Here is a 19,993-nt window from a genome sequence, read left to right as displayed (position 1 = left end):
AGTTCCTATACCTGTTCTAATGTGGTCTGTCTTACTGCAGCCTTTCCTAGTTGCACAGTGGCTGTATTATCTCTGTTATATAATCTAATATTCTTTCCTTTGCCGGCTTTGTTGGCTCAGGCAGGAATGTGCTGCTCTGCTGTGATAGGTAGAAGTTATACACACCCTCTCCAAGCCCCCTCCAGGCTCTGTATGAGTAACAGACTGAGCTTCTCTCAGCCTATCAAATGCTGATTAGCAGCCATGTCTTTTGTTTGTAAACACTACCTAAAACTGGCAATTACAAGCCAGGATTGCAGCAAGGAGTGGCAGAAACCGCAAAGAGGGGCCCAGGAGAACATAATGAATAGAATGGTATGCTTTTTATTGTAAGAATTTTAGAGTACAGGTTCTCTTTAAGAAGGCTTCAGGGTGTCCAAGAAAGTCCAGCAAGCGCCAGGATCGTCTTCTAAAGAGGATTCAGCTGCGGGGTCAGAGTACAACCAGTGCAGAGGTTGCTCAGGAATGGCAGCAGGCAGGTGTGAGCGCATCTGCATGCACAGTGAGGCGAAGACTTTTGGAAGATGGCCTGGTGTCAAGAAGGGCAGCAAAAAAGCCACTTCTCTACCAAAAAAAACATCAGGGACAGATTGATCTTCTGCAGAAAGTATGGTGAATAGACTGCTTAGGACTGGGGCAAAGTAATATTCTCTGATGAAGCCCCTTTCCAATTGTTTGGGGCATCTGGAAAAAGGCTTGTCAGGAGAAGAAAAGGTAAGTGCTACCATCAGTCCTGTGTCATGCCAACAGTAAAGCATCCTGAGACCATTCATGTGTGGGGTTGCTTCTCATCCAAGGGAGTGGACTCACTCACAATTTTGCCAAAAAATACAGCCCTGAATAAAGAATGATACCAAAACACCCTCCAACAGCAACCTCTTCCAACAATCCAACAACAGTTTGGTGAAGAACAGTGCATTTTTCAGCACAATGGAGCACCATAAGGCAAAAGTGATAACTAAGTGGCTCAGTGACCAAAACGTTGAAATTTTTGGTCCATGGCCTGGAAACTCCCCAGATTTTAATCCCATTGAGAACTTGTGGTCATTCCTCAAGAGGCGGGTGGACAAACAAAAACCATTAATTCTGAGAAACTCAAAGAAGTTATTATGAAAGAATGGGTTTCTATCAGTCAGGATTTGGCCCAGACGTTGTATGAGAGCATTGCCCAGTCGAATTGCAGAGGTCCTGAAACAGAAGAGCCAACATTGCAAATACTGACTCTTTGCATAAATCTCATGTAATTGTCAATAAAAGCCTTTGAAACGTATGAAGTGCTAATAAGTATATTTCAGTACATCACATAAACAACTAAGACATAGATCTAAAAGCAGCAGACTTTGTGAAAACTATTATTTTTGACAGTCTCAAACCTTTTGGCCAGGACTGTACAGGTGCACCCAGAATAGGTTAGCCAGCTATAGGTACCTAAGCTATAGGTGCCCCAATATAGGTTAGCTAGGTACAGGTGCCTAAAGTATACAGTAGGTGCTCCCCCCACAGAGATCCCCGGCACTGTGAGGCATGTTTATTAGCTGGTCATTCCATCTCCATGTACAGTTCCGGTCTACTGTCTGGAGCATCAGGACTCAGCTTGATGACATCAGCAAGCCACATCCCGGTGCTGTGGACAGAGAAGACCAGAGCTGTATGTGGCGGAGGTGGTGTGATAGGTGCTGGAGAGAAGCATGGTAATACTCACACATGCTTCACAGCACTGGGGATCTCTGCTGGGATGGAGAAAGGGGGAATCTGGGGGCCGCTGCAACTTTTCTGCTCTGCCAGGTCTATATTGGCTTCCCTAGGGTGGCTGGATGGCTGTTGGCACACAGAGGGTAGCAGAGATCACTACCTACAGTGTGCTGACAGCCATCCAGATGCCCTAGGGAAGCCCATATAAGTAAAAACAGTGCAGCAGAGAGGTTTGAAATCTCCCGAGTGGTAAGGCTGAGCCTGACTTGTCCTCACTGCTCTCAGAATGTTTTAGCTGGAAGAGTCAGGCTCATCATTACCACCAGGGAGATATAAAACTTCTCTGCTCTGCCGCCTCCACTTCTGTTTACTTATATGGGTTTCCATAGGGCGGTGATTTTTGGATTAATCCCGTCAATCTGGTCAGATTGGTTAGGAGACTTTAGCCCGTTAGTGGTTCCATGCAGTTATTTCCAATCATTTATAAGAATAATCGTTTGTAAACAATCGTTCAGCAAATTGCATTGTTAGTGGTCACTAGATGTAGCCACAGTTAGATTGGGCAATAGGGCTCGATCAATGTTCTTTGTTCCTGTCAGCACCCTTTACAAGTCCTACTACCAAGCACTATCTTTGGTTTCTATTTAGAGGGAACCTAAAGTAGGGCTTCCATATTTATTTCCTTTTAAGCAATACCAGTTACCTGGCTATCCTGCTGATCTCTATGGCTGCGGCAGAGTCTGAATCACACACCTGAAACAAGCATGGAGCTAATTCAGTCAGACTTCAGTCAGAGCACCTGATCTGCATGCTTCTTCAGGGTTTATGGCTAAAAGAATTAAAGGCAGAGGATCAGCAGCACAGCCAGGCAATATGAATTATTTAAAATAAAATAAATATGGCAGCCTCTATATCCCTCTTGCTTTAGGTTCCCTTTAACAGCTACTCTACAGCTATATCCTAAGTTTAGATAAAATATATCTCTGGGGTGCATAAAAACACAGGTGTGTCACGGCCATCCGTGAGAAGCGCAGGCAAATTCGGGAAGATCCGCGCAGTCGGTTTTCTGATCGCTTCCCGATTAGATTGCGCAGTTCATTACACCGATCAGAATGACATTTCTTTTAAAAGGGACACTATGGCAAACAATTGTAAAATGTAAAATATGTGCAAAAATAGACAAATAAGAAGTACATATTTTCCAGAGTAAAATGAGCCATAAATGACTTCTCTTACATTGCTGTCACTTACAGTAGGTAGTAGAAATCTGACAGAACCGACAGGTTTTGGACTAGACCATCTCTTCATAGGGGATTCACAGCAAGGCTTTTATTCTTTATAAAGATATTCTCTAAAAAGGATTTAAACAATGATGCTGGCCAGGTTTCCCTGCTCCAGTGTTCTCCCCAGGATTATTTTCCAGCCGGGTGGGATGAAAAAGTAGCCGGGTGGGGCGGCGCGGCACAGGGAAATTTGGCGGTGTGGAAAGAGCACAAGCAACCTCCTGTTGGTCGCGCTAATAAATCAGCGCAACTTCATTTGTTTCCCTGCTCACTACGCACTCTAGTGTCAGTGTAGCGTGCATAACTAAACAATGGCCGGTGCTTACAAAAACTGCACAGTAGTGATGTTAGTTAACATAGTAATGGCCGAGCTAGTGCAGTATCGCCATAGCAATACATCACTACCGCACGGCTTTTGTAAGCTGCGGCTGTTGCTTAGTTACGCACGCACACTACATTGCCACTAGCGTGCGGGGAAACTAAATTGAGTTGCGTTGATTTATTAGCGCGAGCAACAGGAGGTTGCTCTCCCTATATCCTTTGATGAATCAACCCCTTGTCCTTTAGGTTTCATGTACTTGTACTTTGTTTCATGTACAGTGGCTTGCAAAAGTATTCGGCCCCCTTGAAGTTTTCCACATTTTGTCACATTACTGCCACAAACATGAATCAATTGTATTGGAATTCCACGTGAAAGACCAATACAAAGTGGAGTACACATGAGAAGTGGAACAAAACTCATACATGATTCTAAACATTTTTTACAAATCAATAACTGCAAAGTGGGGTGTGCGTAATTATTCAGCCCCCTGAGTCAATACTTTGTAGAACCACCTTTTGCTGCAATTACAGCTGCCATTCTTTTAGGGTATGTCTCTACCAGCTTTGCACATCTAGAGACTGAAATCCTTGCCCATTCTTCTTTGCAAAACAGCTCCAGCTCAGTCAGATTAGATGGACAGCGTTTGTGAACAGCAGTTTTCAAATCTTGCCACATATTCTCGATTGGATTTAGATCTGGACTTTGACTGGGCCATTCTAACACATGGATATGTCTTGTTTTAAACCATTCCATTGTTGACCTGGCTTTATGTTTAGGGTCGTTGTCCTGCTGGAAGGTGAACCTCCGCCCCAGTCTCAAGTCTTTTGCAGACTTCAAGAGGTTTTCTTCCAAGATTGCCCTGTATTTGGCTCCATCCATCTTCCCATCAACTCTGACCAGCTTCCCTGTCCCTGCTGAAGAGAAGCACCCCCAGAGCATGATGCTGCCACCACCATATTTGACAGTGGGGATGGTGTGTTCAGAGTGATGTGCAGTGTTAGTTTTCCGCCACACATAGCGTTTTGCATTTTGGCTAAAAAGTTCCATTTTGGTCTCATCTGACCAGAGCACCTTCTTCCACATATTTGCTGTGTCCCCCACATGGCTTGTGGCAAACTGCAAATGGGACTTTTTATGCTTTTCTGTTAACAATGGCTTTCTTCTTGCCATTCTTCTATAAAGGCCAACTTTGTGCAGTGCACAACTAATAGTTGTCCTATGGACAGATTCCCCCACCTGAGCTGTAGATCTCTGCAGCTCACCCAGAGTCACCATGGGCCTCTTGACTGCATTTCTGATCAGCGCTCTCCTTGTTTGGCCTGTGAGTTTAGGTGGACGGCCTTGTCTTGGTAGGTTTACAGTTGTGCCATACTCCTTCCATTTCTGAATGATCGCTTGAACAGTGCTCCGTGGGATGTTCAAGGCTTTGGAAATCTTTTTGTAGCCTAAGCCTGCTTTAAATTTCTCAATAACTTTATCCCTGACCTGTCTGGTGTGTTCTTTGGACTTCATGGTGTTGTTGCTCCCAATATTTTCTTAGGCAACCTCTGAGGCCGTCACAGAGCAGCTGTATTTGTACTGACATTAGATTACACACAGGTGCACTTTATTTAGTCATTAGCACTCATCAGGCAATGTCTATGGGCAACTGACTGCACTCAGACCAAAGGGGGCTGAATAATTACGCACACCCCACTTTGCAGTTATTTATTTGTAAAAAATGTTTGGAATCATGTATGATTTTCGATCCACTTCTCACATGTACACCACTTTGTATTGGTCTTTCATGCGGAATTCCAATAAAATTGATTCATGTTTGTGGCAGTAATGTGACAAAATGTGGAAAACCTCAAGGGGGCCGGATACTTTTACAAGCCACTGTATTTTGCATTTACCATTCACAGTATTTTTTAGTAGTTTATTTTTTTTTTAAACCATTGTATTTCCCCCCTCCTTCCATTGACTTATTGTTATTTAATATGCATGATATTTCCTTCGGGGGCTGGGGATGATGATCATATATAGCCCCTGCACACTGTCTTCAATAACACGGACTGACCCCCCCCCCCTCCCCCGGTAATATTGTGCAGCATATCAAATAACATTAAGTTTGCAATATATAAACCCCTGCACACTGTCTTCAATACCACAAACTGACACTCCCCCCCCCCGGTAATATTGTGCAGCATATCAAATAACATTAAAGGGAAGGTTCAGGGTGGCTGTTAAAAAAATAAAAATGCCCATCCACTTACCTGGGGCTTTCTCCAGCCCGTGGCAGCCAGGACGTGCCCTCGGCGCCGCTCCGCAGGCTCCCGGTCCCCTCCGGTGGCCGACCCGACCTGGCCAGGCTGGCTGCCAGGTCGGGCTCTTCTGCGTTTCAAAATGCGCCTCACGGGGGCGCGCTGACGTCATCGGACGTCCTCCAGGCTGTATTGCGCAATAGACGTTTATTGGTTACAGGTAATACTGGATCGCCTAGGGTAGTACCTCCAGCTACTCCTAGGCGATAGAGTTTTCCGCCTTCTTGGGACAGGTAGACACCATGTGCCCTTTCTCAGCACAATACAAACATAAATTCTCGTTACGTCTACTGTTTTTCTCAATCTCCGTGAGTTTGGCTTGCCCTATCTGCATTGGCTCATCACGAGGTGAAGAGGACGGCACAGGAGCCGTGAAAGTACTGGAAGCAAATCTGCCTAGAACTTTACCCCGAGTCTGTCTCTGGTAGCGAACTCGCCTGTCAATCTTAATAGCCAGTGAAATGGCTTCATCCACTGACTTAGGTTTGGGGTGTCCCAACATTAATTCGGCTACTGCATCAGATAACCCCGTTAAAAAGCAATCTAGAAGTGCATACTGCCCCCACCTGGCTGACAATGCCCATCTCCGAAACTCAGCTGCGTAAGTCTCGACCGGATTATGCCCCTGCCTGAGGGTCTTTAATTTCCTTTCTGTGGTCATTGCCAAATCGGGATCATTGTATATAACTGCCATCGCTTTAAAGAAATCATCAACTGAGGCCAAAGCCTCATGCCCCTGGGGGAGACTGTAGGCCCAAGACTGCGAATCACCAGATAATAATGTCTTAATAAATGTCACTCTCTGACCTTCTGATCCTGATGAGACTGGCCGTAGCTCGAAATATAATAAACAACAGTGTTTAAAATTTTGAAAATCGGATTGGTGCCCCGAGAATTTTTCAGGAGGGGGCACCCTAGGTTCAATCGCACGAGGGGATGACACTTGTGCATTAGGGTCTATGAGACGGTTAACTGACTCAACTAGCTGATCTATCTGAGTCTGCTGTGCGTTAACCGTCTTGATGAGCTCATTAAGAGTGGTGGCCAATACATCGACCCGGTTGCACAGAGTCTACATATTTTTTCTGGTCTGCTGTTCTGTAACGATTGGGTGATGCAACTCAGACGTCTGATTATTGGGTGATCTGCAGTATCACCAATAATGCAGACACTATACCTGATTATGTGGTGATCTGCAGAATCACCAATAATGCAAGTATAGCTCACAAAGGGACTGTGTGATAGTGATTGGTGCAACAGTAAGTAATAGAAAGATAGACCCTCCCAGAGGAGCTGGGAGGTCTAGCAACACTGTACTTTAATAGTTTGACTGAACCTTACCAGAGGGGCTGGTAAGGTACTATCAGTACAGGTAATGGCTGAGATATGCAAGACCTTACCAGAGGAGCTGGTAAGGTACTGTCAGAAAAAGTGCCTGTATTATGTGACGAAACCTTACCAGTGGAGCTGGTAAGGAACTACAGTGCACGTAGAATAATAAGTAGGTTCAAGGGCTTACCAGAGGAGCTGTCAAGATCCTATAAGTAAATAATGAATGCTCACCAGAGGAGCTGGTGGGCACTAACAGAAATAACGCTAGCCCTCACCAGAGGAGCAGGTGGGTACTAGCTGCAACTGAACTGAATAGTTTGGCAAAACCTTACCAGAGGAGCTGATAAGGTACTATCAGTAATAAGTGACTGTATAGTTTGACAAGACCTTACCAGAGGAGCTGGTAAGGTACTATCAGTAACTAGTGTCACCTCACCAGAGGAGCTGGTGGGTAATAATACAACACCTCACCAGTGGCAAGGGCCCACTGGTGAGTGGAGAGGTCAGACAGGCAAGGTTCGGCAACAGAGAGGCGATATCAGTACAGAAACGATAGGCAGGAGAATAGTAGGTAATCAGGCAGAGGTTCAGCAACAAGGGTCAGATAGGCAGAAGTACAGAATCAGTAAGCAATTGCGAGGTCAGAGTATAGCCAGAAGCATACACAGGTAATCAAATAATAACAATATACAATAGTCCTAGTCTTGTGTGAAATCCCTGGTTTCCTCCCAAATCAAAGCACACCGGATACTAGTCTAAGGTCTGAGCGCTAACACAAAGTATTCACGACAGCAGACAGTTTGCGAATGGAGAACGAAGGCTTATGAAGCAGAGGGAGACTCTCAGCCGCGCCCATCTCAGAACAGCCAATCCGAGCGGCGAGAGTCACCTCTCGCTGACGCGCCTTCTCCCAGCATAAAGGTCCTGTCTCCACGCGCCCGCGCGAGACAGCGACCCTATGAGCAGATGACAATACGGTTCCCGGCGTGCTAGACGCCGACGGAACGGATGAGGTCTGGGAAGAGGGAACAAAGGCGGCTGCGGGTACACCCTGCGTGTCCCCAGCCGCCATTCCTGCAGATGTTACACAGCATCAATTTTTTTTTTAAAGATTTCAAAACTGTCCAAAAACCCCAGCATTGGCATGGCAGAGGAGGATCAATAGCAAAAATTTTCCTCCAAATATGTATTTTACACAGAGGCTTTTTTTTTTAAATGTAAACATAAAAAAGTGCATTTGATTTCTAGATTTTTAACCACTGCAGGACCACAGGCTTTACCAACCCCCCCAGACCCCTCCAAAAAAAAACCCAGGTTATTTTTTTGTAAAATAGGCCACTGCAGCTTTAAGGCAAAGCTGTAGGGCTGCACAACACAGCACACAAGCGATTTCCCCCCCCCCCTTTTCTCCCCACCAACAGAGCTCTCTGTTGGTGGGATCAGATTGCGCCCCCCACCCCATGTTTGTTTATCAATATTTATGTGTTTATTTTTTAATACATTTTCCTGTTTTTTTTAAATATTTATATATTCCAACCCCCTCCTTCCAACCCCAGCCTATGAGAGCTGATCACCCCTGAGCCTCTGGAGGGGACAGCTGTGTCTGTAGATAGCAGCGCTGTACATGCTAATTAGACGGTGGTTTCGCCGTCTAACAGTCTCTGAGTGGCGAGCAGCGCTGGGTGACTGAAGGCGGAGCTCCACTCTGCCTACCAAGCAGGAGATGCGTGTGCAGCCTGCGCACGATCTCCTGCAAAACGAAGCCCCAGTACTCTGGGGCTACTGCCGCGGCCACTCCCATCGGCGTGACGCGGTCGGGTAGCAGTTAAGACATTTTTTAGAATGGCCACTGTGTGCCTGACTAAAAATTATTTGCAGCCACAGTAGCAGAGGCTTTAAGTATTTGGTCTATACCTGCCTACTTTATAGTGTACCTGACACAAGAAGTATCTTGGGTACCAAACTTACATGGGGCTTCCTTAAAGTGAACCCGAGATAAAAATAAACTGATGAGATAAACAATTATATTTATCCTCCTACTGCTAAAAATGACTTTTTTAGTTATCTCATAGTTTTCTTTTATATTTAAACATTTACAAAGTAGGTTGAATTTTTTACTGTCTCTAATCAGTGGCAGCCTATTAAATGTCCCAGAGTTAGATAAAGGTCAATAGTTCATGTATCTTATCTCTCCTTGCCCTCCAAAGTTGTATTCTGCCAGGAAAACTTTTATGGCTGTAATTTGCTTATCAGTAATGTCTACTATATTCCTGACAAGGTACCGACAAGAGAGATGCTGTCACTTCCATGCCTAGAAATGAACGCTTTCAGGCAGCAAAATAAAACAAGTAAAACAGCCTGGTTATTAACCTCCTTGGCGGTAATGACGAGCTCAGCTCGTCCATTACCGTCGGAGGGCGCTGCTCAGGCCCTGGTGGGCCGATTTTCATTTTTTTTTTAATACATGCAGCTAGCACTTTGCTAGCTGCGTGTCTACCTTGATTGCTGCCGCCCGCTGCCGATGCGCCACTACCCGCCGCATTAGAGGGGCCCCCCCGGGTCCCTGTGCGCAGCCTGGCCAATCAGTGCCGGGCAGCGCTGAGGGGTGGATCGGGACTCGCGACGTCATCACGATCGTCGCCATGGCGACAGGGGAAGCCCTAAAGGAAATCCCATTCAGAAAGGGATTTCCTTATGGGAAGATGCGCCTGCGGCGATCGGAGGGGCTGGGAGGACGCTGCAGGGAGGGGGGAATCATTTAGCTAGCGCTAGGCTAGCTACATGATAGAAAAAAAAAATAGTGCTGCGCATCCACCCTGGCGCATTTAATTGAACGCCAGGGTGGTTAATATGTTTTGTGCTGTACATAGACATGTTTATCTCATCATGTCACATATCGCCTCGGGTACATTTTAAGCCCCCTTAAGGCCGCTCGTCCCACGCCGTCTCTTCGGGTGGCTACTGTCTCTTGCAATTCAGCCGGAAAGCCTGGGCGAGTCACGCTTCATCGCGCATGCATGGCCAGGCCTGGTGCTCTCTCTGTCTCGCTCCTGTGGCTGGGAGCATTCTGCACTTGCACAGTACTACTGCACAGGCGCAGAGTGCTCCCAGGGATGTGAGCACGATGGGGGTGTGCGCCTGGTTGGGCAGTGCATACGCGATGAAGTGTGATACGCCTAGGTTTTCGGGCTGATTTAGAAGAGACAGGAGCCCCCTGGGGAGACGGCGTGGGCCGAGTGGCTTTAAGGGGGCTTAAGGAAGTCTCATGTAGGTATGGAACCTGAGACGTTTATCGTCCCAGGTTCCCTTTAATGTACACTGCGATTGAAAGGAAGGACATTGCACTCAAAACCCATGTGTGTGCTAGAGCAAGGAAAACGCTAGGACTAGGGAAGGGATCAGCTCATGAAAACAGCACCACACATATATATAGAAAAGTCTAAAAATCTCACATTTTATTTAGTATATGGCTTCCAAAATGTATATAAAAAAACACTAAAAACACAAGCCACCACAATCAATCCTTATATAACAATTAACTAATCATAGTCATCACAGTATAAAGCCATCAATTTTATATCTATAAAAATGTATAGTATTAATGGTATGGCTTGCTCAGGTCTGAGCACGCCAACCCAATATGAACCCGGGTTCAGTTCCTCAAAAAGAACAAATAAAGTGCATATATAGTGCAAAACATGTGCATTATCTCAAAAAGGTAATACCAACAAAGCAGCATACAAGTGTAAGCAAAATAAGACCAGTGACCTGGATAGAATGGTGTTGTGGAGGCGTTTGAGAAGGACAGAGAATGGGCAAGGAAACAGTGAACAAGCGTGTACAGAGGAATACTTAGCCGGTGTCAGATGACTGGAAAGGAGATGGTGGTGGCGAGAAAGAGGCCCTCGGTGGACTACTCCACCGGTTCCGCGGCAGTCACGCCGCTTCTTCAAAAGAGTGCGAGGGGATCTCTGGCTTGAAACAGCATGTAACGCTGTTTAAATATCGGTAGCTCTGTACGTCGCGTGTACGCGTGACCAGCAGCGTCACACGCGACGTCAGTGGGCGTAGCCAATGGACGGAGGCTGTGAGAACTCAGAGGAGACCACGCTGGAGCGCATATCGAGGAAGTAAGTATCTGTAAGGATGAACAACGCGGACAGGGGAAGTAGCTATGCTGGAGCGCATGGGAGAGAAGTGAGTATATAGGCAATATAGGGAACGCATAGAAGAACAATGTATAGGTGTCTGAAAATAAAAAATACATTATTAAATCATTAACTGCACTTATTAACAATTAGACCAACCATATTAACATCACAAAATAATAGAATAATCTGAATGATCTCCACTATCCCAAACCCACATTATAGAGCTTGGAAAATATCAATTATATCTACAGGGCAATAGTCTGCATGAAGCCACCCCGTCATGGAGCCGCCACAAGAGGGGGGTCCCCAGGAACAGAGAGGACCCAAGCAGCCGCAAAAAGGGATCAATGACAACATAACAAAGTAAAATGCAGATATAGGAACATACATGAGGACACTGTGTCCGCATACATAATAAATGTCCATGTCACATACATCCAAATCCATTTTGTACAGATAGTCCCAAGAGAGATAAACAGCGGCGCAAAATATGTAAAAAGCCCGACGTAAAAAGTCACCAAGGGATGTCCAAAGAGTCCAGTTAGGTGGAGCAATTGATTATGAGTCCGAATTGGTCCAAGGTATACGATTACAGTAATACAACACACTGCAAAACACGGTATATCACAATATGTATGTGCAATCAATTTATCATCCACACGTGGTCTTTGGTTGATGAGTTCCGTTCTCCTCTTGTTTTTGGCAGCAAAGAAAGCTTGTTTGACCACTCTTTTAGGATATCCGCGTTCCAGAAATCTCTGCTGTAGATCTGTTGCCTGTCGCAGTCGGTTTCCTATACAAATCAGTGACTAAGGTACCATCCTCATGTATCTGGATCAACAGGTCCAAAAATTCCGCTCGTGAAGGGGACATCTCAATAATTGTAGCAAAAAAGCGTGAAGATCTGAATGTGTGTGGTCCTCCATCTCCAAAAAGTATTTAACTGTGGATAAAGCCAAATCATGTGTAATGCAGGTGTATAATGATTCCACGTCACAGGTGAGTAATAGCGTTCCTGGTGGTACTCAAAGGTCCTCCAAAATTCTCAGAAGATCCATACTGTCCCTGACTATGAGGCTATTACTCACCTGTGACGTGGAATCATTATACACCTGCATTACACATGATTTGGCTTTTCTATATATATATGTGTGGTGCTGTTTTCATGAGCTGATCCCTTCCCTAGTCCTAATGTACACTGCAGTCACAAAATTTGCTGCTTGCACAGTGCGCTTGCACAGGCTGCCTGGCATGGAAGATAACATCGCCTCCACACAAAGGAAAACCCAGCAGAGGTTATTCTTACTCCGCCAACTGAAGAAGTTTGGTACGGCCCCAAAACTTCTGACGAGCTTCTACTCCACCACAACAGAATCTGTCATCTGCTCTTCCATCCTGCTCTGGTTTGCCGGCTCCACCGCCAACGACAGACACAAACTACACAGGGTCATCATATCAGTGGAGAGGATCATCGGGAGACCACTTCCCACCCTGGATCACCTCTTCCACTCCAGGCTGCATTCCAGAGCTTTGAGGATCGCCAGCGATCCCTCACACCCAGGCCACCACTTCTTCAGCCAATTCCCTTCGGGTCAGCGGTATCTGTCCATCTCCACCAGGACCTCAAGACACGTGAACAGCTTCTTCCCCTCAACAGCTGTCAACATTCTGAACTCACTCCATGCACTCCCCCCACTTTAGGTCAAACAATATCATGCTTCAATTATGCACATTGTACATACCGTGTTTTCCCAAAAATAAGACACTGTCTTATAAGTCTAAAAGATGTGCTAGGGCTGATTTTCAGAGGATGTCTTATTTTTGGGCAAACACTGTTAGTATTCCTATACAAAATGTACATAGTGTATGCCATGCTGAAACACGTGCCAACATACACAGAGCTTGTGGTTTGCATGGTTTGCAGATATTGGTTCTCACTTACAAGATTGATTCTGACGATCATGTGAGATAAGGTGCGTACACACGCACTACTAAATGCAACGACGGGTCCGTTGGACCCTCCCACTGGGCGGTCTTTAGCCGACAGTATGCGCGTGTGTACGCGCTGTCGGCTGACTGATAAGGCTGCTTCTGAATGATCCGCTCAGCTCATACTGTCGGCTAAAGACCGGCCAGCGGGAGGGTCCGGCGGACCCCTCATTTCCTTTTGTAGTGCGTAAGTATGCACCTTAAGAGTGTATTTCTTGCAGGCAGAGAACTCTGTCAGGCTCCCCAGAGCTAGGATAGGATAAGCTGTGTGTGTGTCCTGGGAAGAGGTGAAATGTTGCTGATGCTTATCACAACAGATCAGGAGGGCTGGCTCCAACAAAAACACAAATTGCCTGACACATATATAGGACTGTGTAGAACTCACATTATACTGCTGCTCTCCTGTATCCAGGCTTTGTATTCAGCATGACTTGCTGGTGTCATGTGGGCTGTTGCTAGGGCTTAAATTCGGGGGATGTCTTACATTTCAAGCATTCTTGAAATTCCTGCTAATGCTTATTCTCAGGGGATGTCTTACTTTAGGGGAAACACGGTAGTGGCGCTCCAGTTCCTATGTCTAATGATCAAGTTCTTGGTGAATTATGCCTTTTGATGTGTTTTTGTTAACTGATATTTTTTTCAGGATCTATGTTGTTTCTCTGCATGTGAAATGGTGTTCTGTCCCCGATGTATTTTGCATGTCCTATCCTGTACTTGAATTCCGTACCTGCCAAGCCCAATTTTGGGCATGACCATGTCGTGCTTGTCAAAATATAGATTCTGATAAATGCAAAGGGCCTTAAAGCGGATCCGAGATGAAAAACTAACTATAACAAGTAATTTGTCTATATATATCTTATCTAAAGTTTAGATGGTTTACACAGCAACAGTTTTAATAGAATATGATTATTTATTCCTGTGATACAATGACAGCGGCTATGTTGTTTGTAAACATTACACAGAGGCAGGCTTATCTGTATCTTGAGCCATCAGCCTAATCCCCTCTCCTCCTCCCTCCTCCCCTCTGCCTCTGAAATCAATGGCTAGTAACACCTCCCCCTCCTCCTGCCCAGACTGAGCTCCCATGAGCCCTTGCTACTGCCAAGGCTCTCTGAATACCTGTGGGCGTGACTTTTTTAGTTTATAGGGAATTAGAGTATTAAAACAAAAACAAAAAGTTATTGGCTTGAGGAATGCCCTATAAACAATAGGAAAGAAACACAATTATGCAATGTGTAAAAGTTCACCTCGGATCCACTTTAATACTCCCTTCAAAAGGAACATACTCCGGAGGGAAGCTGTACAGGCAAAAGCTAATGTTCTCTTTGCTCAAGAGACTCATTTACTGGAGGCCCATAATTACCTCTTCCATCATCCGGCCTTCTCTCACACTTCATTCTGCAGCTTTCAGAAAAAGAAAAGGGAGTTTGGGGCGAGGTTACTGTCTGGAGGGCCAATAAGTCCTTTATCAGGGGGGTTAAGTTAATAAGCGCTGCTGACACTAGCAAGCGCCCACTGCTAAAATCTCAGAGGAGAAGAGGGCAGCCCAGTGTGAGAGAATAAAGAGACCATTCTCTTCCTCAGGGTGTCTGTATTGTTATTATTGTCAGAGGCTCTACCTATTCAGTAAGGAGTTTCTTGGGCAAGCCTCCTTAACACTGTTGCTGCTTACTGAGTGCGCTCTAGTGGCTGCCTCGCAAGAGCTTTGAGTCCGACAGGAAAAAGGCGCTATACAAATACTGCAATTATTATTGTTAGTAAGCTGTTGCTACATACTATCATTTTATTTATTTATTTATATAGCGCCAACATATTACGCAGCGCTGTACAGAGTATATTGTCTTGTCACCTACTATCCCTCAGAGGGGCTCACAATCTAATCCCTACCATAGTCATATGTCTATGTAACTATCTATCGTGTAGTGCATTTATCATAGTCTAAGGACAATTTAAGGGGAAGCCAAGTAACTTATCTGTATGTTTTGGGGATGTGGGAGGAAACCAGAGTGCCCAGAGGCAACCCATGCAGACACGAGGAGAACATAAAAACTCCTTGCAGAATGCTGGGATTCGAACCGGGGACCCAGCGATACAAGGCAAGAGTGCTAACCACTACGCCATCGTGCTGCCCATGAATAATAGTTATAGATGGTAAAAATCTAACATGAGCACCTAGCATAACTCCTAACATGGCCAGTCTGTGAGCAGTGACAGTCATACCAGCAATACAGATACACATTATCCTACATATTCTGCTGATTACTCACCTGTTCTGCCTTCTGTAACAGTGTCTTCCTCTTTACTTGTCCCCATCATGTCACCCTCCTCCATAGACTGCGGATCTCTCCTCACATATGTCTCTTCTTCTTCCTCTTTAATTGTCCTCATCATGTCACCCTCCTCCATAGACTGCTGATCACTCCTCACATACGTCTCTTCTTCTTCCTCTTTACTTGTCCTCATCATGTCACCCTCCTCCATAGACTGCTGATCACTCCTCACATATGTCTCTTCTTCTTCCTCTTTACTTGTCCTCATCATGTCACCCTCCTCTATAGACTGCTGATCACTCTTCACATACGTCTCTTCTTCTTCCTCTTTACTTGTCCTCATCATGTCACCCTCCTCCATAGACTGCTGATCACTCCTCACATACGTCTCTTCTTCTTCCTCTTTACTTGTCCTCATCATGTCACCCTCCTCCATAGACTGCTGATCACTCCTCACATTTGTCTCTTCTTCTTCCTCTTTAATGGTCTTCATCATGTCACCTTCCTCCATAGACTGCTGATCACTCCTCACATATGGCTTTTCTTCCTCTTTAACCACAGCACTTCCATGTACAAGTTCTCCACCCTAAGTGCACAAAGTGAGAGAATAAAAAATGTAAACTCAGATAACAGCATACACAGGAGGAAAGAATGTGTCATGGTTTGGAGTCTCTAGGGACCCTCAGCACCACCGACCTGATAATGGTGGGGGATGGAGGGATCTTCCTGTTGGCAATCCTGGGAATACAGAGGACCTGTACACCTCTGTGTTGGGTTTCTGTTACTGGATCCATCTGTATTAAACATACACAGTGATTGAATACAATCGGCTTGATTCACAAAGCGGTGCTAACCTACTTAGCACGCCTATTGGGCGTGATAAGCATTGCACTAAGTAGGTTAGCACCGCTTTGAGGGAAAAACCCGCGCGTAAAGTTTAGTTCGGTGCGCGTGAAACGTCGCATAGGGTTTAACCACTTAACAACCTCTGCCACGCTTATCTACGCCCCTTTAAAATTCACCTGAGTCACAGGGGCGTAGATAGGCAACTCCTGTTTATTTTCCTGCTGTGCGCGATCGCATCCGCATGCACGCGGAAGTGCATACGCGTCGGGCACCCGCTGGTCCGTGATTGGCTGATGTGCACATGTGTTCACAAAGCCAATGACAGTGCTCATTCATGCAGAATGTATGTAAACATTGTATCAGTCACTATGCTGTTACAGTTACTGAGATCACTCGTGAGAGGATCTCAGATAACTAACACAGCATTAGTGAGTGATCAGCATCAGTGAGTTTTTTTTTTAAATAAATTATACCCCCATCAAGCCCATTAACCCTTGCCTCCCTTAAATGTGAAAATTGCTGTGGTTTTTAGGTGAAAAACCCTGTGGTTGAGAAGTGGTTAATGGCGTTGCGCGCGTAAACTTTACGCACGTAAACTTTTATGCGCGTAAAAGTTTACGCGCAAAACTTTGCGCGCGAGTTTATTTTATCACGCCTAAACTGAGTTTAGGCGTGATAATGGGCTTTTCACCAGCGTGCTAACAGTTAGCACGGCTTTGTGAATCAAGCCCATTGTCTCCATGTTTTTATCAGATGATGGGGGGATCTAGGTCTGCACTCTTCTTTACAAGACATGGAAGTCTCTTACCTGGTGATGTGAGGGGCTGATTCTCCATCATGATGTCCTTGTAAAGGTCCTTATGCCCTTCTATATACTGACCCTCCTCAATGGAGGAACAAACCGTGACTTCCTCACACCTTCTAGGAATCTGACACATACAATGAAACAGTCACCACCCAGACACACCCCTTGCTGTTACTGGATAATATCTCATAATTCCCAACACCGCTCACCTCTCCTGTCAGCAGCTCCATCATCTTCCTGGTGATTTCCAGAATCATCTGCTTGTTGTGTCTCTCAGATATCAGGGAGTGGAGTGGGGGCACAGTGATGGTCACATGATCACCAGACTTTACTGGAGGAAAACTCTGTATAGAAAGACCAACAATAATGTCACATGACCTCCCAAAATCCTCCTCACCTCCCCAGTCAGCTGTGTGCAGGGCCGGGACAAGAGGCAGAGAGTCCAAAGTGCTCCTGCTCCAGTTGTGCCCCCCCCCCCCCCCCGTGTAGGTAGCAGATGTAGCCACAGAATTCCCCCCCCCCACATAAATATCTGATCACTTACACTTCTGAGCTGCAGCTTCTCAGCCTGCACTAATACAAATGTAAAGGTGGCCATACATCTAGCAATGATAGGCAGTTTCAACCAGGAGACTGATCTCTCTCTGATCAGATCTGATTAGAGAAAGGTCTATCGGCTGCCCATACACCGCAGGCCAATTCCCAATCGGTTTCAGCAAGATATCTCTTGGGAATTGGGGGAGGCCGCCACCTCACCGCTGCCCCCCAGTGTATAAAGGTACCCTCCATGTGTGCATTTATATGTTACCTGTCCTGTGTCACCCACTGCTCAGTGCCCATCTGTCTTCGGAATCCCTCGTAGGTTATTTGAATTCAATACAAACCAAAAAAATAGTTTGCCACCATATGTTGATGATGCTGTGTGACTCTGGCATCCCCAGTATAGGAAGCCAGGTACAGCTGTGCCTAGTATAGGTAGCCAGGTTTAGGTGTTCCCCAGTATAGGTTAGCAAGGTATAGGAACCTCCATAGTACTTAACCATCAATAGGTACCTTAGTATATGTGTTCTCCATCCCCCGCACTTACTGTGCCTCTCTCCAGCGATCGCAGCACCCCTCCACACAGCTCGGGTCTTCTCTGTGCAGAGAATTGGGACCCGGCATCATGAGGGATGGGTGCTGAGATCTCTGGAGAGAGGCACAGTAAGTAACAGCACTGGGGATCAGGGGGGAATCAGAGGGTGGGGGACACACATACTAAGTTACCTATTGCTGGCTAATTACTATGGAGGTACCTATACCTTGCTAACCTATACTGGGGACACCTATAGCTCAGAAAAAATCCTAGGCAGCATGCACATAATGGTGATGGGCATACCGCTTTGATCTTATTTTTCAAAATTGCACAAACTGGGGATCCGTGGAGAGAAGAGTCAAATCATACCGTAATAAATCTACTCGATAAGCCTAAATCTAAAGCATGTTTTAAGTATGCACCATGCCAACAAGGTTACATGTAGGATAATAAAAAAAATGAGGATTGGCTCCTGGGTGCATACAAAAAACTCCTATTTATTAATCAAAATATAACACATATACAAATCTATCTGAAAAAACATTAAATGGAACTCACAACACACAAATATAAAAATGTGTCATCCAACACAATTTATGACCTAACGGAGGCTGCAGTCCTCCAAAAAACCGCAAAGTCACTAATGCTGGTATATATATTAGGTGGTTATTTGAAAAACAGCAAAAAAAGCAGCAAAAAAAAAAAAAACAGCAAAAAAAACAGATGATGGTATCAAATTGTTATTGCACATTCCCACAAGGCTGAGTAGACATTAGCAGCAGCAAAGCAGAGCGCAGAGAGATCCACATGTGTTAGCAGCAGCTGACATGCTTAGCATTAGTTGATATTTAGCAGTGAAGTCCAGCACGATAACAAGGATCAAGTAACAGCTCCAGATCTCCAACAATTTCAAAGAGACAGTACTGTCATCCAGACAAGCTATCTCTGAATTCCTCTTCTATACCAGGGGTGCCCACACTTTTTCAGCTTGTGAGCTACTTTTAAAAATTAGCAAGTCAAAATGATCTACCCATGTACAATTTTAGGAGCACATTTGTATATACAGAATGGAAACTGTAGTGGGGTCAGGATCTACCTTGAAGTCCTTCGCAATCTACCTAATGGGCACCCCTGCTCTATACGTTCCACAATCCCACTCGCAGATTGGAAGAAGAGGACAGATAGTTCATATCACCAGGTTCCACAGAACTCTTTTGAGGGGATTAGATCAGAGTAGACAATGCTGAGTAATGTATTTGCCAAGCATCATTTCCATATAGATTATACATGCTCTGCATATAGTTCATAGCACTTGGGGTGATTGTATCCAGCAAATCAATTATCTATAGTTACCAGTCCTTTGCGGTATGGGTCATAGAGAGTGGTGAATAAATGACACAAGCGCCAAGATTCACGACATGTTTCGCTGACCGCTCCGTCAGCCTCCTCAGGTGATAGTGCAAAAGATAAGTTTCTCCATGTGTAACGCCGCATCCGTCTTATGCCGCCGAGGCAACCTGCCTCCCTGTCTCCACTGTGCAAGCAACCAATCAGTGAGCCCGCAGGCGGTGCACGACGTCATATCCGGGTCTCCCTGCCACCAATCAGATGGGGAGCGGATAGGAGACGTCATATGTGTCAGGGTAGCGTCCAACAAGTCCGCCCACCATGACAACCACCACTCGCAGCTCACAGATCCGCAGATCTCGGAAACCGCTCTAAGGCGGAACTCAGAGGCTGTCAGGTCAAACGCCCAGCAACCGATGGCAAATTGCCGCTGTCGGACGTGATTGATGCTCGGCAGAGGGGAGAGAACAAAGGAGGGGAGGAGAAAGGGGAAGCCCAAGCGACCCGGAGGGAGAGGCCAAACCAAAGAGAATAAGATT

General features: G+C 45.6%; 1 pseudogene; it reads right to left on the bottom strand.

The window, feature by feature from the left end:
* Positions 1-19,993, bottom strand: part of LOC137535283 (zinc finger protein 585A-like) — a 389,395-nt pseudogene that overhangs the window by 357,350 nt on the left and 12,052 nt on the right.

The sequence above is a fragment of the Hyperolius riggenbachi genome, chromosome 10 (genome assembly GCF_040937935.1).
Source record: "Hyperolius riggenbachi isolate aHypRig1 chromosome 10, aHypRig1.pri, whole genome shotgun sequence".
NCBI lineage: Eukaryota > Metazoa > Chordata > Amphibia > Anura > Hyperoliidae > Hyperolius > Hyperolius riggenbachi.
The sequence above is the reverse complement of the archived record's forward strand: the minus strand, read 5'-3'. Positions and strand labels throughout refer to the sequence as shown.